Source organism: Haematobia irritans, chromosome 2 (genome assembly GCF_050003625.1).
Source record: "Haematobia irritans isolate KBUSLIRL chromosome 2, ASM5000362v1, whole genome shotgun sequence".
Lineage (NCBI taxonomy): Eukaryota > Metazoa > Arthropoda > Insecta > Diptera > Muscidae > Haematobia > Haematobia irritans.
Window position 1 is genome coordinate 72,002,004 of NC_134398.1, and position 27,061 is coordinate 72,029,064.

General features: G+C 31.6%; 1 protein-coding gene across 1 annotated transcript in view; it reads left to right on the forward strand.

The window, feature by feature from the left end:
* The first annotated feature begins 14,094 nt into the window (after positions 1-14,094).
* The window catches only part of LOC142225488 (uncharacterized), a 47,837-nt gene continuing 34,870 nt past the window's right edge, over positions 14,095-27,061 (forward strand). The window contains exon 1 of the mRNA XM_075295263.1: positions 14,095-15,152. The gene's annotated coding sequence lies outside the window, so the exon portion shown is untranslated. The remainder of the gene's footprint in view (positions 15,153-27,061) is intronic.

The following is a 27,061-nucleotide window of genomic DNA, read 5'->3' on the forward strand; positions in this document are numbered from 1 at the left end:
ATGGTTATTAACAAAAATATAACAATGATTCTATATTTACATTTTACAAAGTAATAGACTTTCTCCTTGCAAAGCCCATATCTTCCTAAAGCTGTCTTACTTATGTTTGTGTCTTTGTATAAGATTTCTATAAATCTGTGCAAAGTGGTCTGTGTCGGTTTTGTAATTCATACTTTCGTAAGTGGGAGTATTTATTATATGTAACATCTCCAATATGTATCTTCTCTTAGTATTCTCTTCCATCTTCATTATTTCAACATTCTTGAAATTTGGTATGTGTCCTGTAGTCTTGCAATGTGCTGCAAGGGTCGTTTTTTTGTTCTAGGGGCTTGTTTTTCATCTTTTGGTCGGACTTGTGGGCAGAAAGTCTAGATTTTAAGTTGGACCTGGTAGTCCCAACATAAGACATTCGACATGGATTGGTTTCGTCCCCATCGCATTTTATTTTGTATTTGTAGTTATCCTTTTTGTAAATATTTTATTTTTCATACCTTTCGGAAATCCCCGGTAAATATGTCGTCTTTTTGAAAACCATGGATGTGGCTTCTTGTTTGTTGTGATCCTTATTCCCTTTATTTTTCACGTATTTTATGAGATCATTGATTGTGTCATTGGGGAAGTCATTTTGCTGTAGTATCCATCGTATTTTCTTCCCGTTAGTCTTGTGAAATCTTACGACGCTTATGTTTAAAACCCTATTAATAAAATTGGTGGCAGTGTTGATCTTAATATGCCGAGGATGATTAGAGTGAAAATACCAATCCAACATTAATTGATTCTTATGTCTTTGAACAACAGTGTCAAGAAAAAAAAATTACCTTATAATGACACCGTAGTTCAAAGACATAAGAATCAATTAATGTTTTCTTGCAAAATAAGCGTGCAAGAAGATGATGAAATAACTCCTTGATTTGAAATCTAAAATCTGTAGATTTTTACCCCCATTATTTAAATGATTACGAGAAGTAAAATTCTACATTCAGTTTAAAGCAATTTTCATGATCAGTGTGCCTTCTATACTTGACCTACCTCAAGAAGACAAATAAGTCTATATGGAGGCTTTACTAAATGGACCGATAAAAACTAAATCCGATACACGGACCGTAGAAGCTTAAGAAGTAAAATCTGGGGATCGGTCTATATGGGGGCTATATCAAAACATGAACCGATACTCACAATTTTCGGCACACCTTTTTATGGTCCTAAAATACCTCTAGATGTTCAATTTGAGGCAAATTGGATAAAAATACGGTTTCTATAAGCCCAAAAATATATATATATATATATATATATATATATATATATATATATATATATATATATATATATATATATATATATATATATATATATATATATATATATATATATATATATATATATATATATATATATATATATATATATATATATATATATATATATATATATATATATATATATATATCACAATATATTTAAGTGCAAACATGTAATGTTCTTAAACTAACACTAAATGTTTGGGACATATATATTAATATGTTAGAATATATTATGTTTGGGGCATGAATGTTTCATAAAAATCATATGTGTGAATGCAAACATATATAAATTTACAAATTTCGACTAAACATACATATGTTGTGATATTTTATTCAAAGCGACAGAGAGAGTATAGAGAAAGAAATAGAGATGGAAACCGGGAGAGTTGACGAAAGATATCAACATAACACAGCAAAAGAATCAAAGAGAACAATTTCTGTGAAACCGCTTGTATCTTGTTTCGGAGAACTGTTTTATGATAAGGCCAAAAATTTGATATGCTTAAGTCTAAATATTATTTAATTTGAATAAAGAGAATAGACAATCGGAACCAAGAGAATAGACATTCAGAACCAAGAGAATTTCGCATTGAGAGCAGCATTTTATGTAGTTGTGGACATGTGTTTTGTTTATCATTTTGGCATTATGGGCACAATTTGTTTCTTGGATCGTTAAAAGAAATCAGGGGTCTTCATAAAAATAACGAAAGGTCATTATACTCTTTTTAGAGTTGGGACAGTAAAATGAAATAAGGAGGAAATGGTGAAAAATTACACAGTAAAATGAATAAAAACAAAGTTTAGTTCATTTTTATTAATAAGTAGTCCACGAGGAGTTGACGGACACCTTCAAATATAAAAGCGGGCATTAAGTTCGAGTTTTGCAGCTAAAACAATTTAAAAAGTTTATTTTCTTTAAAATGAATTATTAAAGAAAAATAAAAGGCATTTTAGAGCGATGGTGTTAAATGCTTGTAAAAACTGTTCACGCCTAAATAAATTTATGTTTATATTATAAAATTATTTATGTATGTTTATACTCGACTCCACGTTCTTCTTTTGTTAGAGTTTTTGAATGCCTTCTAAATTTTAAAGTTTTAAAGTTAAATTAAAAAAAAAAAAACAAAAAAAAAGTGTTCGGTCGGAGCAGGGATTGAACCCACGACCCCATGCTAAACACTGCTCCACGTGGCAAACAAATGTATGTTTCTGTTAAATAACGTTATATTTGCATGGGCTCGTGGGCGCTGCAAACTATGCTATATAAATGTATCTTATAACGATAATTATCTACTGGTGACTATAACAGCTACGTAGCCCAGTGGATAGTGTGTTGGCTTACAAACTGTATGGTCCTCGGTTCGATTCTCCATGCAGCGAAAGGTAAAATTTAAAAAATTTATAAAAGTGAATAATTTCTTCAACATTATTTGTATTACAGAAAAAGGTGCCAAGAACTAAAAAAATTCGTGGAAGTGAAAATTGCGAGTATGTTAGGAAATGAGCACAATCATCTTTTGGAAAAATTCTTCCAAGCATATAATATTTTTGGGCTCAAAATGCTTCCAAACATATAATATATTCACATAAAACAAACATATTAATGTTTCGGCAGTATCCAATAATATATGTGCTTCCTGCAAAATATGTTTGGAACATATGTTAAAGAAGCGATTTTTTTGAGGGTGTATATATATGTATATATAAATATATATATATATATATATATATATATATATATATATATATATATATATATATATATATATATATATATATATATATATATATATATATATATATATATATATATATATATATATATATATATATATATATACACCCTCAAAAAAAATCGCCTCTTTAACATATGTTCCAAACATATTTTGCAGGAAGCACATATATTATTGGATACTGCCGAAACATTAACATATTTGTTTTATGTGAACATATTATATGTTTGGAAGCATTTTGAGCCCAAAAATATTATATGCTTGGAAGAATTTTCCCAAAGACGATTGTGCTCATTCCCTAACATACTCGTAATTCTCACTTCATATTTTAGTTCTTGGCACCTTTTTCTGTAATACAAATAATGTTGAAGAAATTATTCACTTTTATAAATTATTTAAATTTTACCTTTCGCCAACACACTATCCACTGGGCTACATAGCTGTTATAGTCACCAGCATGCAAAGGGTCGTGGGTTCAATCCCTGCTCCGACCGAACACCTTTGTTTTTTTTTTTAATTTACGCATTTATATTTATACTATATTAAATTTTTATAATGAAACTTCGAAATGTGGGTTATTAAAGATTTATAGTCAGTAACAGTGCTTGATATAAACGAAATTGACTAATTTTTGGATAACATATTATTTTTTTATTGCAAAATAACAATTTTGTAACAAACACTTTAAAATTTGGAAGGAATTCAAAAACTCTAACAAAAGAAGAATGTGGAGTCGAGTATAAACATACATAAATAATTTTATAATATAAACATACATTTATTTAGGCGTGAACAGTTTTTTACTAGCATTTAACACCATCGCTCTAAAATGCCTTTTATTCTTCTTTTATAATTACTTTTAAAGAAAATAAACTTTTTAAATTGTTTTAGCTGTAAAACGCGAACTTAATGCCCGCTTTCATATTTGTTGGTGTCCGTCAACTCCTCGTGGACTACTTATTAATAAAGAGAAACTAAACTTTGTTTTTATACATTTTACTGTGTAATTTTTCACTATTTCCTCCTTATTTCATATTACTGTTCCAACTGTAAAAAGAGTATAGTGCCCTTTCGTTATTTTTATGAAGACCCCTGATTCTTTTTAACGAACCAAGAAAAAAATTGTGCCCATAATGCCAAAATGATAAACAAAACACATGTCCACGCATACATAAAATGCTGCTCTCACGGCGAAAACACATGCTGTTTTTTTAATGTCTATTCTCTTGGTTCCGAATGTCTATTCTCTTTATTCAAATTAAATAATATTTAGATTTAAGCATATCAAATTTTTGGCGTTATCATAAACCAGTTTTCCGAAACAACATACAAGCGGTTTCATAGAAATTGTTCTCTTTTGATTCTTTCGCTGTGTTATGTTGATATCTTTTGTCAACTCTCCCGGTTTCCATCTCTATTTCTTTCTCTATACTCTCTCTGTCGCTTTGAATAAAATATCACAACATATGTATGTTTAGTCGAAATTTGTAAATTTATACATGTTTGCATTCACACATATGATTTTTATGAAACATTCATGTCCCAAACATAATATATTCTAACATATTAACATAGATGTCCCAAACTTTTAGTGTTAGTTTAGGAACATTGCATGTTGGCACTTAAATATATTGTGTTTTAAAATTGTGCCCGAAACACATTTTGTTTATGTCGGAACATATGAAAAACATATTTTTCTAAGAGTGTATATATATATATATATATATATATATATATATATATATATATATATATATATATATATATATATATATATATATATATATATATATATATATATATATATATATATATATATATATATATATATATATATATATATATATATATATATATATATATCCTATTTTCCTTACGTTTCGTAAAGCCGGCAGAGAACTGAACTGGGTGACACCGACGCAAACTGTATGATATTTGAGAGAAATGCCGACAAAAACTGCATGATATTAAAGAAAGTTTCCTCATTACTGCCACCTACTGACGCAGTTTCTCTTCACAGTTTCGTTCTCTTGTTTTCCTCCTCTCTGATTGTTTTTTCATTTAGACATCTTTTACTATTTGAATTTGCGTTGAGGGAATCTATTACTATTTGGTTGCTAGCTGTACTAGAGAAAACAATTTTCCTGTAGCAACGACACAAACCAAAGTTGAACTAATCGGAATAAGAACCAAAGACATCAATTTCCTAAAGATGCCTTAATTGTGATGCATAATGCCAACAACAGGGGACTCTAGTGAATTTTGTTCCAATCTCTCACTTATTGGAAAAATTCATTTCCGAACATGCACTCATAAAGGTGTTGTCGCAGTGGTAATCCGCACTAAATGGCGCAGACACATGTTTAAAATACGTTTTGTGAAATTTTTATTTCAAATCAAATTTTGGTATGTCAGATTGTTGGAACGATAATGGAGCTAACTTTAAATATCACCAAAGTTTTGAGAGTAAACGAGATGCTAACTGTTTCATAGATTTGATTCATCGCGCGCTCCATGTACTAGCCAGAGAATGAAGCCGCCGAGTCGCGCCGCTGATTTTAGCTGCCGCCGCCGAATATATCGACTCACCTCGACTCAATTAGCGCCAATTAATCAAAAATATTGGTTTAAGTTAGAAAAATGTATTAATAATTGTTGTATTTTTTGTCAAAATGTTTAGCTTTCCACCCAAAATCCGTCAGTATCAAGTTTTTATAATAATTTGACAAAAATTTAGCTCAGAAAATTTGAATGAAATCTAAATGTGATTGTAAGATTGGTTGTACAACTAATCTCATTACCATTCGGATAACTTCAAATTGATTTTATAATGAATAATTGACCGCCGCCGAATAAACAAATTTATATCGGCTTAGCCATCAATCCGCCGCCGCCGGAAGCAAAAACTTAGTGTAAGCCGCCGCCGACAAAAATGGGTCGGCTTCATTCTCTGGCTTCGGCTTCATTCTCCAATGACTTTGTATTGGCATTTACGTATGGTTGATTTGGGTGCTTTTATACAAGTACCATATACCCCCATGTTCCGGTTTATGAATTCGCAAAACTCAACATTTTTTATTATTTTACCTCTATTCTCGGAAGCATAAAGATATATAGTACGAAATTCATACACACTGTTCTTGTGGATAAGGAATTTATTTGGAAATTTGTTTGGCACAATATGGAATGGTTCAGATGTTATTGACAATCCAAAATTTAGCGTGTTGCGAATTCGTAAACCAGACAAGAGAGGATAGTTTTAAATATTGATCTTGAGTTCCGTTAAGTTTGTGAGCGGAGCCCTAACAAATAATGTAGTTATGTGTCCAATATTACAGTCGAAATTCTCTAGAAAAAATACAGCATTACACGCAAAAAAAAGTTTGGAAAACGTGTACCGAAAACGTTTTTCTTTTGTTAGAGTTTTTTGAATTTCATCGAAAATCACTAAAAAAATTTTGTTATAAAAAAAAAGTTTGCTATAAAATTTTTATTTTTTCAATAAAAAAAATATTTTTGAACCAACAACACAGTCCATTTCGTTTATATCTAGCACTGTTCTTTTCTGACTTTAAGTCTTCAATAAGACACATTTTACAGTTCATAGTAAAAATTTAATATAGTACACTGAAAAAAAGCATACCCGGTTCCAAAGATTTTGTCTTTACATTAAAAATTTGGTATTGATTCCGAGCCAAAGAAGCGGAGAATACAAGTAAGGATACTTTTAAGTCACAATTCTCTTTTAAAATCGGGTTTTTGTGTACTTGCTTCTATGAAGCAAATTTTAATTTTTCGCTTTTTTCAGCTTTTTTCTTCATATGCTTTCAAAGTCCTTTAAAAACAAGTTAACGACGACTTTAGTTTCCAAATTAAGACTCGACTTCTAGTATAAATTATACTGTGTTTCAAGTAAAAAACGTTTTTAAAATAAAGTATTGAAAAACATGTCCTATATTTGAACGATTATTTGCTTTGTAGTCAAGATGCAAAAAGACAACAAATTTAAAGACAATTTCATTAAATTCAAAGATTTTTTCTAAATTATTAAAGTCAAGTTGACCTTAGCCCAAACATTTATTCTTTCATGTTATGATATTCATTTTTAAATCAAATCACTTAATTATAAGGACAATACGACTTCATTGAAAAGTTTATCGACCTTTGGTCAAGGAAAAAAACTTTATACTAGAGAAATGCGTCTTCTATGCTAAGCAAAATTTGCATTCGTATTTTAAAGACATGAAATCTTTGACCTCACGACAATATTTTTTCATTGTAGTATGTTTGTTAATGTTGAACATCTTTTCGGAATCTTTCGAACATATCTGGAATATATGTAAAAAAACAAAAAAAAACTTTTTGAAGTTCGGTCGAAACAGGGCTCGAACCCACGACCCTTGGCATGAAAGGCGGACGTAGCAACCACTGCTCCACGGTGCCCAACTAAATGTTTGTTTCTGTTAAATAAAGTTTGTTTAATCGGCGCATGGGCGCCGCAAGCAATGCTATATAAATGTAGCTTATATGGATAATTGTCTATTGATGACAATAACAGCTACCTAACTCAGTGGATAGTCTTTATGAAATTGTTTCCATTTGCGCCTTTTTGTATCATTTTTAATAAATTCGAAAAAACAGAATTTCTTGAAAATCATTATTGCAAATTTAATGTATTACACACTAAAAAAAAACATGCCCGGTTCCAAAGATTTTGTCTTTACTTTAAAAATGTTGGTATTGATTCCGAGACAAAGAAGCGGAGAGTACAAGTAAGGATACTTTTAAGACACAATTCTCTTTTAAATTTGGGTTTTGTGTACTTGCTTCCAGGAAGCAAATTTAAAATTTTCGCTTTTTTACATTTTTTTCTTCATATGGCATCAAAGTCCTCTAAAAAGGAGTTAACGACAACTTTATTTTCCAAATTAAGACTCGACTTCCAGTACAAATTATGTTATGTTTCAAGTAAAAAACGTCTTTAAAATAAAGTGTTGGAAAACATGTCCTATATTTGAACGATTTTTTGCTTTGTAGTCAAGATGCAAAAAGACAACAAATTTAAACACAATTTCATTAAATTTAAAGAATTTTTCTGAATTATTAAAGTCAAGTTGACCTTAGCCCAAACATATTTTCTTTCATGTTATGATACCCATTTTTAAATGAAATCACTTAATTATAAGAACAATACGACTTCATTGAAAAGTTTATCGGCTTTTGGACAAGGAAAAGAACTTTATATTAGAGAAATGCGTCTTCTATGCTAAGCAAATTTTGCATTCGTATTTTAAAGACATAAAATCTTTGAGCTCACGACAATATTTTTCAGTGCATCTAGACCTCGCTTTGCGTCGCAGATACGTTCTAAAAAAACAAACACGACCCAAATTGAGTTGTGAGTTTCTATGGCAAACTATTCAAAGATTGAAGATAGATAATAACGCAAATTTGAAAATCTAAAGACGCGCAACTTCGAAACAACGCAAACCGAGGTCTAGGTGTATACTGAACGGATTTCGAAAAAATCTCCCAAATTTATGGAAATTGCCAATAAATCCTCAAGACCCCAGCTCAAAATGTTCGTCCCCGTTCACGAAAAAATATCACACTGTGTACAATGTGAGTGATTTTTTAATTTGTTTTCTTTCCTTTGCTCTTCAAATATTGTAAAAGAATATAAAATACTACTCCTTTTTAATGCAAATTGACTGATTTGTACAGTAACTCTGCACGCAGAGAAGGAATATGATCACCTCAAACATGTTTCAATAACAAAATGTTATTTTTGTATGGTGACCATGTAACATGTTAGTCAATAAAATGTTATTTTCTCGTCAAATATAACCTGTTTGTCGAAATCAGATACATGATTTCCGAGAAAATAACATGGTTGCGAAAACCATGCTACGTCACCACCCAAAAATAACATTTTGCTCTTAAAACATGTTTGAGGTGATCATATTCCTTCTCTGGGTGTGGTTTTCCAAAAAGAAATTGAGTCCTTGACTTCGTAATTGAGGGGGATTACTGCGCACTACAAATAAAAAAATCGCTGTGAATAGTCTTGAGAAGTGAAGAGAGAAATTGAAACTTTTTCAAATGAAACTTTTTAAAGTCAAATGAAAACAAAAGAAAATTTGCTACAAATTTTCGATTGTTGGTAACAGCTGTCATTAAAAAATGTATTTATTTTTGCAGTTTTCTTTTATTTTAAATATGTATATTAATCACGAATTTTTTGTAGCGTAAATTAATCTGTTGTGGTGAAGAAATTGAAAAGCAACCACCATACACACGTCGTTTTCAACCACGCGTCTTCAAAAACTGGTTCAATGTGCACTCAGAGAAGGAATATGATCACCTCAAACATGTTTCAATAGCAAAATGTTATTTTTGTATGGTGACCATGTAACATGTTAGTCAATAAAATGTTATTTTCTCGTCAAATATAACCTGTTTGTCGAAATCAGATACATGATTTCCGAGGAAATAACATGGTTGCGAAAACCATGTTACATGGTCACCACCCAAAAATAACATTTTGCTCTTAAAACATGTTTGAGGCGATCATATTCCTTCTCTGGGTGTGGAACCATCTGCACCTACAGTGCAAAATGGATAACACTTTTGGTCGTGCGATGAGTTACAACCCTTCAAAAAGGCAGTCAATAGCATTAGGTACACCCAAAGAAAAGTGGACTTCTAAAATCAAGTTTCAAATTCTTATTTTTAGCCTGAATTCGCACTTAAAATTTTAAGAACGCAAATACTAAGTTATACTCATATTAAGTACAAAGTGTGCTTCTTTGTGTAATTCAAGTACTTAAAGTTTGAATTAAGCTTGCTTTGGATTAAAACAAGAAAATTTTTACTTAATATGCCAGTGAGACTTAGCTAATGAGAGCACAAAATAGAGTTTTGTTCTCCACGATGTTCTCATCGATTTTCAACCCCCAAAAACTTGTAATGGTAGTGGTTTCCATTTCGTTTGCTATCTTAAGTCGACTATGGCTTAAAATAAGAAAAGTTTAACTTGATATTTCTATCGTTACACGTTCAGAGCATCGTGTGTGTTTGGTTGCATTTGATTTGCTATGTTAAGCCGAATCTGAGTTAAAATAACAACACTTTTACTTGATACTCATTTATGAGCACATTGGAATGTAAAATAAAGTTTTGCTCTCCTTGTTACTCTTACAGATGTTTTACCACCAAAAAATGTTTTTCGCATCTATGAAACATTGTGTATGTGTGTAAGTTTTAATTTCGAGTTTGTGTTTTTGGCTTCGCTTGCATTTTATTTGCCAAATTATTTTAGTATTATTGTGTGCTTAGACCCTAAGTGACAGTAAAGTAGCTTTATAAATTATGAATAAAAAAAGTTGAGACAGCATACAAATATTTAAAAGGTAAGTAAAAATAAAGTTTATTAGTTTAAAATGGCTACTTGCCAATAAATATGTATTTCATCATATCTAAATTGATTCTGCATACCTCTATAAACAAACGTAGCGTCTACACGGACGAAAAATATTGTTTTTCATATGTTTGGAAATCAATTTTTTTAACACAATATTTTTAAGTGCAAGCATATAATGTTCATAAACTAGCATAACATGTTTGGGACATATATGTTAGAACATATTATGTTTGGGACATAAAATGTTTGTAAATATAATATGCTTGGATGCAAACATATATTATTTTAGAAGTAGCCTATAAACATATATGTGTTTAGATAGAGAGACCTAGGGAGTATGTTGCAACTAAAATAATGGAAGTAACCAATTGGCGCCTTAAAAATATATATACACAAAGCAAATTTCATTAATTTTTTTTCTACCAGTGTATGCCTGAGGTGAAACATAACATGTTTTAACAATACAAACAATATTTTGTTTGGACCAATCCCGAAAATATATATGCTTGAAGCAAAATGTGTTTGGGGCATATGTTACAGAAGCGATTTTTTGAGGGTGTATATACGTACTAACAAAAAAATTTTTGTCGTTGGTATACCAAGAATAATGGCGGATTGATTCAAGAAATGCCGACTCAAAAGTCGTCACATCGTTTTATAGAAATAATTGTTATAATTATTTTATGTTTTGAAATATGTTTTAAATAGCGAATAATATTTCTTGTTTTACAACCTCTACTTAATACCAAGGTGTGGAAATGGAAATCCATGCAGAAATTTCTCAAAATAAGACGACGCGGCCCCTCCTATAGTGTGTAAATATAACCATAGCGATAGGCGGTACGCGAAACATTTTTGCCGCAACGGCAAATACAATAAGCTCGACGGCGAATAATTCCCCTTTTCACGTTTCCTAGCGTTTTTGTTGTCAATACAGCACGCTTTGACAATATTAAACAATGACACACAAAAAAATTTTTCTCTGATTCAATCACCAAATTAATTGATCCAATTAATTTTTTAATTGAAATGTCTTCAATCACGAAAATGATAGTATCAATCACAGTTTTAATTGGGCATAGAAAAAATTCTTGATTAAAAAATTAATTGATTTTTTCAGCAAAATTCAATTAAGTTTTTAATTGATTCAATTAAAAATTTAATTGATGTTGATTGCAAAACGCAATTAATTTATTAATTAAAAAAGGTAACTATTTTTAATTACTTAGATTGGCTTAGAGCTTTTATTTGGATTAACAAATGATTGTTTGAAATACATTTTTAATTAAAAAAGTAAAAAAAAAATCAGCACTTTTTTTAACTGAATTAGTCTTCCGAATTTGATTAAAAAGTTAATTGTATCAATTAATTTTTTAATTAAACATTTTAAAAATTTCAATCATTGACTTAATTAACTTAATGTTTCTATCATGATTAAAAAGTTAATTGTATCAATTAATTTATTAATTGAAAAAATTTTCAACTTCAATTAACTTTTTAATTGGAAATATTTTGGTGATATTTTTTTCTGTGGAAGTTGAATAAAAACATACAATGGCTTGTTATTTGTTGAGTTATTTCAAGAAAAAATAATCTACACGTCTCCAGGCAACAGCAATTCCTAGTGGTGAGTTAAAAAAATTGATAAGCGATGGAAACACTATACCAGTTTTCGCCAAGGAGTTAGAATAAGTTTTAATTTAGCGACACGCCGCTAGCCGTCACGGTATTCCGTCGGGGATTTTGGGCTTCCCATAAGAAATACACGTAAATAAGTGTTCGCCTACCGCCTATCGCTATGGTTATATTTACACACATAGTTCAACAAACGAAACAGCAGAAGTCATCAAATTGACAATTTCGTTCCCTAAGCGTAAAAGGTGCGCCAATGGATTTGGCCGACATACTATTTGATAAGTGGAGGAAAACTTACAATTTAAAGCGACAAGGCCTACAAAAGTAGAATTTCTCTGAGTTTCTTGCTTCTTGGTCCAATTTTTCTCCCTACAAGAACTGTTGATTTGGTAAATAAAAATACATAAATATATATTTTTATATTTTTTTGTATATATTTATTTTTATTAATAACATGTATTTTGTACTTGAATCAATTATCTATATTATAAATCTATGTAACTACTTCTTCACCTAGGTGTATTAGTGCAGTTTCTTATTTTACATCTTTTACTTTTCATTACAAATGTATGTATCGATATAAAAAAAGAATAATAAGAAATATTTTAAAAATATATGAACAAATTTTTACTTTATGGGAATTAAGCGCACATTGAGATGAAAACAAGTACAAAGCACACTAAAATCAAGCGGATATAAAACATCGAATATGGTTCGGGATTAAATCAATTCAGATCGTTTCTGAATCAAGCATAGTAGGATTATATTCAATATATTCAAAAAAGATTGATCCATGCCTTGAATCTGCTTAAAACAAGTTTCATTTTGGCTCAAGTTAAGCGCTATTGGGTTTAAAGTAAGCTTAAATGCGGATTGAATCAAGTACAGATTATGATTAAATAGAGTTTCACTAGGCTTGAATCAAGCACTTCCCGTATTTAAAAGAAGCACAAACACGATTGAAAATTTCTAAAATCAAGAAATCTTTACTTAATATTTTCGGGATTAAATTAAGAATTTTCTTCTTGTATTTAGAAAATCCGTTCTTACCGTACTTTTGACACCACTACGGCTTGAATCAAGTAATCTTTTCTCTATAAATTTTTTGGTTGTCTTACCAGAATCACCAGGGAACATTGTCCGTCTTTGACGAGAGGAGAACTGAACAAGATGTGAATAAAACTGTCAAAATTATTGCCTTGGAAATCCTAAATCTACTGATGGAATAACCGTGAAAATTTGCCTTAGAAATTGTCCATCGAAATTTGTTTAATTTTTCTATTCAGAACTATTTGCATTTTTTCTTTAATTCCTTATTTTAATAATTTAATTCTTTTTACTTTTAACGAAAACACAGATTAAAGAACAAACAATAACCTTCTTTGCACCATCGAAGATGGAAGTACCGTTATTTGCCAAAACCATGTGATATAGAAACCCGTTTCCGCTACATGGTAGCTCAATTCTATTGTAAGTTTTCCATAAAACTAAAATTTTTCTCGCAACACAATGCTATGAAATGCCATCACTTTTATTTGTAATTTGGGTTTTTACACACATTTCTATTTTTGTAGTTTTTGTAAAAATTAAAGTGGTTGTACGGGCACTTTTTGAGTTAGTGTATATATGATTTCAATAGTATTGAATAAATATTTAGGATTTTTTCAAAGATAAGTTCAGTTCTACATCCGGAATTTGGAGTATTTATTTTGTAGTTAGGGCAATATTTTTTCAGGGTACACAGTTTCAGTTAAAATTTGTACCGTAGGGTGATATGAAATAGCTCAGACCAGTCAGTCTATTCGGCTATTAATTTAATAACCTCATTGCATCAAGCCTTCTTGTATTGATGAGTACGTATTTCTTTGTTTTGAGATTTTGAAAAAAAAAACAAGGGAGCGTCATTCCAAATGTACGATGACAGAGAACATTAATTTTGCTTTGGGAAATGAAGAGGTGCCCTATGAGAGTGCATGGGAGAAGAGCGGCTAAGCTAGTAGAGCAATCACACAAATCAACAGCACTACCAATACTGGCAGTCAAGAGCAAAGCACCAGTGCCACCAATCAGTTGCTTGTGAATGGATCACGAAATACGTGTTAGAGAGAAGAAAATTTAATTACTTTTTGTTTCTTTTTATTTATTTTTGTTTATTGTTGTAACACCACCGAAGCTCATTTACATTACTATTTTGTAATATCAATAATAATCAAAATGTAAATTTCTTTACAATATCGTGAAAAGTAATGCCTCTTTGAGAGATATGAAATGAAATGTGTGAAAATCGAATGTTACTCGTCATCAAGTGAAATTGAAAGCTGAAAAATCCAAAATAAACACGGAAGGTTTCTTCTGCTATGGAAATTCTTTGATTCTCCATATTAATATGTGTAGTGTACTTATTTGTTATACATTCGTGAACAAGAAGCCAACAAAAAATATGAAAAACAACCACAACAATATAATTCAATTTAACATAGTATTCTAGTGCATACATATGAATTACCAAACGAATTATCGGAATTTCTCATTGCTCAGCAATAGCAATAACAATAAGAAACAAAATAAAAGTTCTTCGAGTCTGTTGTACTTTTGATACCCCCTCCCCTTTCTATCATTCCGTTTGTTATTATTCTTTTTTTTTTTGTCGTCGCATTTCGTCCATGGGGTCGGTTTTTGGGGTTTACATTTGAAAAGCTATCAATATCGTTCGTATTTGTTGCTGACACGTTGCCGGCCAACGATTCCACTGTAATGTTTGGGGAAGCTATTTATATGAAGACAGCTGATTTTTGTTATTAGCATTGTTGCTGCCATAAAGCTGCGCCCCTTGCCCGCTGTAGAGGAGATCCACATCGAAGCTTCGTTGTAATGTTATCTAAACAAAATAACAACAATATCAAGAAAAACACAACGTACGCCACTGTTACCATCCCCCACAACAACAACAAAAAGAAAGAAACGTGCTGTCATTTCATAGTGGCCTCTTACAAGTGCCCCATCATATCAAAGCTTATGCCAGAGTGTTTCTCATTTGTAGACGACCGGCCCACCACAAATGTAAGTGTCTTCTTTGGTCATCGTCTTAATATAAGCAACAACAAAACTAACAATAACAACAACAGCGATAGATGTCGTACCAACAACCAGCATAATCAAATTTTATTTGTTTTGATTTCTTCATCGTTTTAGTTTAGTTGTTGTCGTTGTTATTATTGTTCTAGTATGTCTTTTTTTATTGGTTTATTATGCATACTTATACATAGTATGCACTAATATTAGTCGAATAAAACCAAAAAAAAAAAAATGCGTCGCTGTTTCAACAACAACACGCTTGTATAAACGTATGTATATCGTAACTATTATAGAAGAATGTATTAATTCAAAATGTTTGGGATATTTGTTAGAAATCAAAAGAGAATGGAAATTTTTTTTATCTAATATAAATATTTAACGCTGGTGTTGAAAGTAACATATTTGAATGGAATGGGTGATTGAATGTTTCCCAAGAGACAGAGGTGAAATCTTCGTACAATGTTTCACAGGGGATATTTACGGGAATATGTAAGTAATCTTACTGATATTTCTTGAAATTCCAATGGTACTGGGTGGGACAACATATCGCATGTATTTTGGAATATATTTTCCACTTTGTGAAAATTTGCCATTTGGAATTTTATTAGGACACCGAAATTCAATGTCACTAACACTACAGCGAAAAAATATCACCAAAGTAATTTCAATTAAAAAGTTGATTTAAGTTGAAAACGTAATCAATTAAAAAACTAACTTAGAAAATTAACTTTATAATCAAATGAAAAAACGAAGCCAGTTATGAATATGTTTGAAATTTTTTACGTTTTTAATTAAAATATTATTTACACCAATTAAAATTTTAATTGAATAAAAAATATTTCAACTTAAAATTATTATTAAAAAATAACTATTTGCTCTTCAAACATGGTGATCATATTCCTTCTCTGGGTTTCATTGTTCTGAACTTTGGTCTAATTCTCATCGCAATTTTGGGTGCTCTTCTTTGGGTGGTGTAATCTCAAGCACCTTATATCCGGAGACCATAAATTCGCAATGGTATTCAGATCGGGGCTTTTTGGTGGCCATTTGTCGTTACCAGGTCATTGCCAGTAATATACTGAGGATCGTATCGTTTGTATCGAATGGAATGCGGTTTATTTTTGTTTCATCTGACCATATAACTTATTTTCAGTCATCAATGGTCCAATCTTTGTGGAATAGACATTTTCTATTTAATAAAGATTGCAAAAGGTGAAAAAATGCACTCGGTTTTGCTCCCAATTGGTTCATTAAAGTTTGGCTCCTATCCATCTACACCCTCAAAAAAATCGCCTCTGTAGCATATATACATACGAGTATTCTGCTGTAAGCATATATATTTTCAGAATGTGTTCAAACAAAACACCGTGCAAACATATTATGTTTCACCCTAAGCATATCTTTGTTTAAGGCCCCAAATAGCTAATTTCAGTTTCTAAATATAATTGTGTTGGAATGCAAAAAAACACATTTATTTATATACAAAATATGTAAGTCGATAAGCAAACGAAAACTTTTACCCAGCAACGTTAACATTTATTTGTTGTAATTAAACTTTCAGTTTTACATATCTTAATATGTCTTCCGTTATCTATCTCCGATGCTATCTTTATATTTTTCCCCCTATTCGCCCACGCTCTCTCTGACGTTTCTAAACATGTACATGTTTATACGAAATTTCTAAATTAATATATATTTGCATCCAAATACATTATATTTAAGAAAATGTAATGTCCCAAACATAATATGTTCTAACATATTACCATACATTTCCCAAACATGGTATGATAATTTATGAACATTATACGTTTGCACTTGAAAATAATGTGCTAAAAATTTGAGTTCCAAATATATAATTTTTACACCAAAACATTTCAAAAACAGTCTTTTTTCCGTGTATTAGAAAATCTATAAGAATTCATAAACTCTTATAACATTTCAAGAAAATGATTAATTATAAATAAATAAATAATACAATAAATAATTGATTGTCTCAATTAAAAAAATGATTGATTTTTTAAAATTTTTGTTATATTTGTGCCTATATTCCCCCATTCTTCCATAAACACTGTACCAAATATCATCAAAATCGGTTAATACAGCAAATACATGGACAGACGCACGGACACCAAGGGCTAAACCGACTCAGGAGGTGATTTTGAGTCGATCGGCATATATTTTAGGGGGTTAATAATCAATATTTCTGGTAGGCACATTTTTTGCAGATACCCGACCACTATGTGGTTTAGGGTGCTGTGCCAATATTTATGTGTTGCACTGCATTTAAGAAGAACTTCATGTACATCGCTTTGAAAAAGTTAAAAATTTCCCACAAAAGTTGCATAGCGGTAACACTGGATACCTCACTATAGTGTTAAATAAAGATTGTATTTTTTTTTCTATAGAAGAAGAAGAAGTTCTTACATGCCAATTATCTGTTTTAAACAGAAGGTTGTAATCATTTTGCCATTGTCGCCATATATCTCGCCTGGTTAATATATCCTGAACATTTCCAAAAACCTTCAGTCATTCATTCACATGTTAGAATATTTGAAAGACCATCACAGCCCCTTTTGTGTATGATATGTTCTCTTATCGTTGTCTAAGTTAATAACATATATCAAGTGCAAGAAATACATCCAATCAGACGATTTTTAATACAAAAAATAATGCATATTATGTTAATTATAATGAAGCAATGGGAAATGTGCTTTGTCGAAAATACTTCTCCATCTCGTCAAAATATTTAAGGCTGTAGATCAGGCTAAAGGTGAAATGCAATCTCTCATCATCAGTTTTTCAACGTGATAGCGAACTTTTTTTATCTTTCTGACACAAGTGCCAAAATTCTTGCCTATTAGTAACTTAAGATCGAGATCGAACCATTCCATCTTCTTATCTGGCTTCCCAGTAGAAATTTTCTTATCTCTGCTATCGTTTGTTGTGTCTGAGGTTAGTAGCCAAGTGATAGGACCTCCAAATAATAACAGCGTTTGGAGTGGTATTCTTGTTCCAAATTTCATGGTGGAATTAAATCACGAATAGATAAGCCTCGATTTACTATTTTTAATTGGAAGGAGTGTAATGAGTCATTACTAATGACTCATTGTAAAATCATCAATTTCTGTCAAAATTCTGTCAGAATATGAAATAAAATATTATCCGGGTCGATATTCTCCTTTTTGCTAAGCATTTTCTTTAACAACGAATTAACTCGAAATGCATTGATTATGTCTATTTGTTTACCCTTCACCACTACTAGGGTACAGTGTATAATAAGCTTTTGTATGTAACGCCCAAAAGACCAATCTATTAGTATACCGAACGTCTTAGAATTAGAATTCTGAGTCTAGTTAGCGATGTCCGTCTGTCTGACTGTGTTGATGTATTTTTGTGTGCAAAGTCAATTTCGCAGTTTTAATCGGATCGTCTTAAAATTTGGCATAGGGTCTTTTCCAAAAAAAAAAAATCGGGTCAGATTTAGATATAGCAGCCATATATATTTTTAACTGATCTGGTCATAAGTGACGTATGTACAGCCTCAAAAAATCGGTTCTCTAATATATGTTTCAAACATATTTTGCAGGAAGCACATATATTATTGCCGAAACATTAATATGTTTGTTTTATGTGAACATATTATATGTTTGAAAGTATTTTGAGCCAAAAATATTACATGCTTGCAAGAATTTTCCCCAAGGGAAGATTGTGCTCAATCCCTCACATAATTTTCACTTCCACGAAATCGTTTAGTTCTTGGCACCTTTTTCTACAATACAAATAATGTTGAAAAAATTATTCAATTTTATAATTTTTACCTTTCGCCTGGACGGAGAATAGAACCGAGGACCATACAGTTTGTAATTCAACACACTATCCACTGGGCTACGTAGCTGTTACAGACACCAGTAGACAATTATCGTTATAAGTTACATTTATATAGCATAGTGTGCAGCGCTCACGAGCCCATGCAAACATAACATTATTTAACAGAAACATACATTTGTTGGCCACGTGGAGCAGTGGTTAGCATGTCTGCCTACTATATAAAATTTTTATAATGAAACTTCGAAATGTGGGTTATTAAACATTAACAGTCAGAAACAGTGCTTGATATAAACGAAATGGACTGAGCTTTTGGAAAAAATATTATTATTGCAAAAACAACAATTTTGTAAAAAAAACTGTTTTTGGTATAAAAGTTTGAAATTTTGGAAGGAATTCAAAAACTCTAACAAAAGAGGAACGTGGAATCGAGTATAAACATGCATAAATAATTTTATAATATACATAAATTTATTTAGGCGTGTACAGTTTTTTACTAGCATTTAAAACAATTTTAAATGCATTTAAGACTTATCGTGTTTTGTAAATAATTTCATTTTTACCAAAAAGTTTTTCAGCGGTGGATTATCACAGTAATGCTGGTAACATTTCTGAGGGTTTCAAAGCTTCTCTAAGTGGTTTCACTGTAATGTGGAACGCCGTTCGGACTCGGCTATAAAAAGGAGGTCACTTGTTATTGAGCTTAACATGGAATCGGGCAGCACTCATTGATAAGAGAGAAGTGCTCCAATGTGGTATCACAATGGACTGAATAGTCTAAGTGAGCTTGATACATCGGGCTGCCACCTAACCTAACCTAACCTAGTATATGGTCTTTAACAACCATGCACAAATTGGTCCATATCGGTCCATAATTATATATAGCCCCCATATAAACCGATCCCCAGATTTGGCTTGCGGAGCCTCTAAGAGAAGCAAATTTCATCCTATCCGGCTGAAATTTGGTACATGGTGTTAGTATATGGTCTCTAATGACCATGCAAAATTGGTCCACATCGGTGCATAATTATATATAGCTCCATATAAACCGATCGCCAGATTTGACCTCCGGAGCCCCTTGGAAGACCAAAATTCATCGGATTCGGTTGAAATTTGGTACGTGATGTTAGTATATGGTATCCAACAACCATGCATGGAATTAGTCCATAATTATATATAGCCCCCATATAAACCGATCACAAGATTTGACCTCCGGCGCCTTGTGGAGAAGCAAAATTCATCCGATCTGGTTGAAATTTGGTACGTGGTGGTAGTATATGATATTTAACAACCATGCCAAAAGTGGTCCATATCAGTCCATAATCATATATAGCCCCCATATAAACCGATCCCGAGATTTGGTTTTGGAGCCTATTGGAGGAGCAAATTTCATCCGAGTCAGTTGAAATTTGGTACATTGTGCTAGTATATGGCCGTTAACAACCATGCCTAACTAGGTGCATATCGGTTTATAGTTATATATAGCCCTCAGATAAATCGATCCCCAATCACACAAAAATTGGTCCATATCAAGTTCATAATTGTATATAGCCCCCATAAAAGCGACCCCCATATTTCAATTCTGGCTCCCTACGTACCGTGCAAAAGTCCATATCGATTCGTAATTATTTGTAGACTTACATACCTTTTTGTCTAATATATACCACGTGTGGACTAACTCACAATTTAGAAAACGATTTAAGATACCACAACCCAAGTAATTCGATTGTGTATAACAGTCTTTCGTAGAAGTTTCTACGCAATCGATGGTGGAGGGTACATAAGATTCGGCTTGGCCGAACTTTCGGCCGTTTATACTTGTTTTAATTTCCCTTGCCTAAATATTTTGACTTACTCCTCGTACGTTCCGATTTCTTTTAACGAACCAAGAAAAAATTGTGCCTATAATGCCAAAATGATAAAAAAATACATAAAATGCTGCTCTCAAGGCGAAAACACATGCTGTTTTTTTTCAAATGTCTATTCTCTTTGTTCCGAATGTCTATTCTCTTTACTCCAAATACTCATTCTAATATTCAAATTAAATAATATTTAGACTTAAGCATATCAAATTTTTGGCCTTATCATAAAACAGTTTTCCGAAACAACATACAAACTGTTTCACAGAAATTGCTCTCTTTTCATTCTCTCGCTGTGTTATATTGATATCTTTCGTCAACCCTGCCGTTTTCCATCTCTATTTCTTTCTCTATACTCTCTGTCGCTCTCTGAATAAATTATGACAACATATATATGTTTACTCGAAATTTGTATATTTATATATGTTTGACCAAACATAATATATTTTAACATATTAACATATGTGTCCTAAACATTTAGTGTTAGTTTAGGAACTTTACATGTTTGAACTTAAATATATTGTGTTTAAAAATTGTACCCGAAACACATTTTTTTCTATCGAAACATATTAAAAACATATTAAAAACAGTGTACCAACCGATCTTCTTCGAATTTCGTATATTCAAATGTTTTGTGAGTCTCGTAAATTTTGCAGAATATCAGTCAAATCGGTTCAGAGTTAGATATAGCTCCCAAATATATCTTTCGCCCGATTTACACTCCTATATATTTTTCAAACCAAACATTTTTCACAAATCAACATGTTTAGCTTTTTTTATCGGCTAAAACTACAATTGTTTGTACCCCATGTACTTTGGAATATATGTATTGTAAAATTTCATTATTTCCGTTTTGGTTCTACCCAAAGGTTGTATCGTTTGTAAGAAGCATCAGACGTTTGCAACTAAAGTTGTTTGTTTTCTTCAAACAAAGTTTCTTTAAATGCGCTTTGTGTGTGCATTACCCAACAAAAAAAGAGCTTCCAAAAAAGTAGTTTGGATCCCCAATCTGTGATCCGGAAGTAGTGCAAACTTGGATCATCTCCAATGAATTTTACATGGGCTTGTCATAGGACGGAATTACTCCCTCTTTGTATCCTTTGCATTGCTTTAGAAGTTGTGCCCTAGAAGTTAATTTGAATGAAGAAATTTAAAAAGCGAAAAAAAATCTTTTCAACCAATTTCACTTTTTTTCATCAAGATGTTTTATTACACAATTATTTTCCTATTATCTAATTTTTACAATTTGAAAAACTTTTTCGCTCCGACCAGGGGTTGAACCTGGGTTTACTGGCACCATAACAGAACACCTGAGCACACTCAGCCACAAACGCCATTGAACATAAATCGTCGAAAGGTCAATTCAAATGTTTGTGATATGATCGTAATACGACACCAAGGAATAACATTCGAATTACTTCTCGAGATGTTCTTTATTAGTATGAACGAAAAAATAAGAAACGCAGGTTCAAATCGCACCAGCGGCAATTTTTTTTATTAAATATTTTTCTAAAAAAATATTGTTTTTTTTATGCCATGAATCTTTTTATTTTATATTTTCGTATAAATATATTTTTTCAATTAAAAATCAACAAAACAATTAAAAATTCTCATAATTTGCAAAATCTTCTCAAAAGAACTTCCATGGAAGCGAAAAAGTCAAACGGCACAGGTTCAAATTCCAGCGGGGATGAAATTAATTTTTTTTTATTATTATTTTTTTACTTTTTTTAATTTTCTATTTTTTTTGTAAAATTTGATTGTCCAAATTTTGCACTTAAAATAGTCTGATTGCGTTCTTTCTAATACTTGTCCATAAAGACTGCATCGGAAGTAGAAAAATATCATTGGGGGATCCCAAGATGCGCTTTGGAAGAAATGTTTGTGCACTTGTCCAAAAGGACTGCATCGGAAGTTGAAAAAAACTCGATGGGGGATTCTGGGATGGGCTTTAAAAGAAATGTTTGTGGAACAACTTCCAACTTTTTTTCTGGGTACACACTGGCCTATAAATAAATCTGCAAGGATGCATGTATTACTTGTATGCTGATGACTTTAGCGCTATTTGTGAATTTATGACAATAAAAGCTACGTGGACTAGAGGATAGTATGGTGGCTTACAAAAAGAATGATTCGGGGTTCGATTCTCTGTCCGGGTAAAAATAAATAAATAAATTATGAAGTCTGATATTTGCTTCTACATTCTTTAAAATACAGAAGAGAATATGATTAGAGATAAATAAATCAGTGAAAGCCCTATAGGGTAGAAAAAATTAGCGGAGAAATTAAGCAAATAATTTATTATTCAATTATTGATAATATATATTATTTTTTATATCTTGTAAACGACGTCACTCAAAAAACCATACTATTCTTCCAGAGTTTATTTGCACTTATTTAAAGGGATTTTTTTTGTCTAAAATTTCGTTCCGGGGAAAATATTTTTTCTACATTTTTTGAAATCATAAAGCTGTTTATAATTTTAGATTTGTAAATTCTATTTCGACTCGATGAGTTTCTAGAAATAAAGTTTCAAAATTTAAACTCAACTTGAGAAACAATTCTTTCTCTCAATGCACACACATCCAAAAAATACAAAGTTCTAACGAAATATTGGCTCAACAATGGGACTTTGAGAAGCAAAGTCATTTTTGTCACGTATCATTATAGAATGATTACAGTAAATTTGGCTGCGAACTACTTTAACAATAGTTTAATGAAAAACGTAGCAAGGCGTTTCGCCCATGTTTTGCATTTTTAAGTTTCTTTTCGATTACGTAAATTGAGTAAAATTTGATCAAATAATTTTGTTTTAGTTTTGACGAATCACGTTTTTGTGCAAATATTCTTTAAATCGTAGAAAAATATACTATTAGGCTAATAAGTCATAAGGCTATTAAAGGATAAAGTCAATTCACACTGAATCAAGGTGGATCAAAGATTTTCGAAAGTACGTAAGACGGAAACCGGGTGAGAGGTATACAGGTTCACAGCTACTTCTCGTCACTAAATTAAGAGATAAGGCATGAAAAAAACTTACAAATCTCAGGTTAAGAGACCATTTGGTCCATACTGCAATTTTCATACAAAATACCAATTTATTCTTAATCTTTGTATTTTTTTGTTGATTTCCTCCTATATATGGTGGTTTCCCTTTTTGCAACGTTTTTCATTGCGTTTTTTGCGAAATGGGGTATTTGAACGATTTCATATTCGGATATAGAGCTGCTGCTATCTTACTTATTTCCATCTTTATTGGCAAAAAAACAAAGTCTTACACAGGTCACGTAAGTGTCACCGTTGCATTCAGGGTGCGATGTCCTTTCCAATTGTTGATGCTATCAAAACTATCCTAGGTGGACTCAAATCAGGGTGCTTGTGGAAAATACAACCCTAGCTTGGTAATTCTAAACATATATATAATATTATAGGGACAATTTTTTCTCGAAACTTGAGTTGATAAGAAAACTTTATGAAAACAGACCATTTATTTTTTATTAACACAAAAAAAAAAATTTGATTCAAACACGAAATTAATTGAACCAATTAATTTTTTAATTGAAATGTCTTCAATCACGAAATCACAGTTTTAATTGGGCACAAAAATTACTTGATTAAAAAATTTATTGGTTTCATTAGCAAATTTCAATAGTTTTTTAAATTGATTGAATTAAAAATTTAATTGATGTTGAATGCAAAACTCAATTAATTTTTTAATTAAAACGTTAATATTTTTAATTACTTTCTTAACTGGCTTAGTATTTTTAGTTTGATTAAAAATTGGTTGTTTGAAATAAATTTTAATTGTTTGAATTAAATTTTAATTTTAATTAATAATAAGTTTGTCATTCCGTTTGTAACACATTGAAATATCGATTTCCGACTATATAAAGTGTATATATTCTTGATCAGGGAGAAATTCTAAGATGATATAGCGATGTCCGTCTGTCTGTCTGGCTGTCTGTTGTAATCACGCTACAGTCTTCAATAATGAAGCAATCGTGCTGAAATTTTGCACAAACTCGTCTTTTGTCTGCAGGCAGGTCAAGTTCGAAGATGGGCTATATCGGTCCAGGTTTTGATATAGTCCCCATATAAACCGACCTCCCGATTTGGGGTCTTGGGCTTATAGAAATCGTAGTTTTTATCCAATTTGCCTGAAATTTGAAATCTAGAGCTATTTTATGACCATAAAGAGGAGTGCCAAAAATGGTGAGTATCGGTCAATGTTTTGGTATAGCCCCCATATAGACCGATCTCCCGATTTTACTTCTTGGGCTTATATAAACCGCAGTTTTTATCCAATTTACCTGAAATTGGAAATCTAGAGGTACTTTTGAACCGTTAAGAGGTGTTCCAAAAATGGTGAGCATCGGTCCATGTTTTGGTATGGTCCCCATATAAACCGACCTCTCGATTTGGGGTCTTGGGCTTATAGAAACCGCAGTTTTTATCCAATTTGCCTGAATTTGAAAATCTAGAGGTTCTTGAGGACCATCAAAAGGTGTGCCAAAATGGTCCGTATCGTTTCATGTTTTGATATAGCCCCCATATAGACCGATCTCCCGATTTTACATCTTGGCTTTATAGAATCCGTAGTTTATAAACAATTTGCCTGAAATTGGAAATTTATAGGCATTTTAGGACCATAAAGAGTTGTGCCACTAATGGTGAGTATCGGTCCATGTTTTGGTATAGCCCCCATATAGACCGATATCCCGATTTTACTTCTTGGGCTTCTAGAGGTATTTTCGGTCCATATTTTAGTATAGCCCCCATAAGAACGATCTCCCGCACCCAGAGAAGGAATATGATCACCTCAAACATGTTTTACGAGCAAAATGTTATTTTTGGGTGGTGACCATGTAACATGGTTTTCGCAACCATGTTATTTTCTCGGAAATCATGTATCTGATCTCGGCAAGCAGGTTATATTTGACGAGAAAATAACATTTTAGTGACAAAGATGTTACATGGTCACCATACAAAAATAACATTTTGCTCTTGAAACATGTTTGAGGTGATCATATTCATTCTCTGCGTGCGATTTAACTCCTTAGAAACCGTAGTTTTTATCCGATTTGCCTGAAATTGTAAATATTCTGGTATTTTAGGCTCACAAAAACGTGTATCGGATTAAGTTTTTATCGGTCCATTTGGTAATGCCTCCATATAGACCTACTTCACTTCTTGGCGCACTGATCATGAAAATTGCTTGAAACTCAATGCAAAATTAACAGATTTAACTTCTCGGGTGAAAATCTACAGATTTAAGATTTCAAATCAAGACGTTATTTTATAATTTTCTTGCACACTTACAAGAGATGGTAATAATTCCTCTAAAACTCAAACAAAAATGGTTCTTATAAATCCAGAATCTGATATAGTCCTCATAGGTGAAATCTTTAAATTTATCTTTGGGAAGTGTCCTCAAGTCCTCAAGCCCTCCTGAAATTTCAAAGGAAACCCTAATATTTGGTTCATGGTGGTGGTATTTAAGATTCGGCCCGGCCGAACTTACTGCTGTATATACTTGTTTTTATATGACTTAGTCTTCCGAGTTTGATTAAGAAGTTAATTATATCAATAATTTGTTTAAAGAATTTCAATCACTGACTTAATTAACTTAATGCCTCTATCTTTATTGAAAAGTAAATTGTATCAATTAATTTATTAATTGAAATTTTTCAACTTCAATTAGCTTTTTAATGGTGATATTTTTTCTGTTTTTACCCTGCGCCACAATGTGGAACAGACATATGGTGTCTTTGGCAATATTGTTCAGGGTCGGCCCCTGAGTCGATCTAGCCACGCCGTCCGTCCGTTGTAGTCAAAGTCTAGGTCGCAATTTAAGTCCAATCGACTTCAAATTTGTCGCAAGTATGTATTTTGCGTCAGAATAGAACCCTATTGATTTTGGAAGAAATCGGTTAAGTTTTAGATATAACTCCCATATATCTTTCGCCCGATATCTACTAATAGGGCCCCAGATGCCAGAATTTCAGACTGATTTACTTTAAATTTTGCACAATAAGTGTAGTTGATAGTGTCGTAAAGTGTGTCGAATTTGGTTGAAATCGGTTCAGATTTAGATATAGCTCCCATATACAACGTTAGATATAGATCCCATATACAAATGTCAATGTGGTAATCCGATTTAGGTGAAATTTTGCACAGGGAGTAGAAATGACATTGTAACTATGCATACTA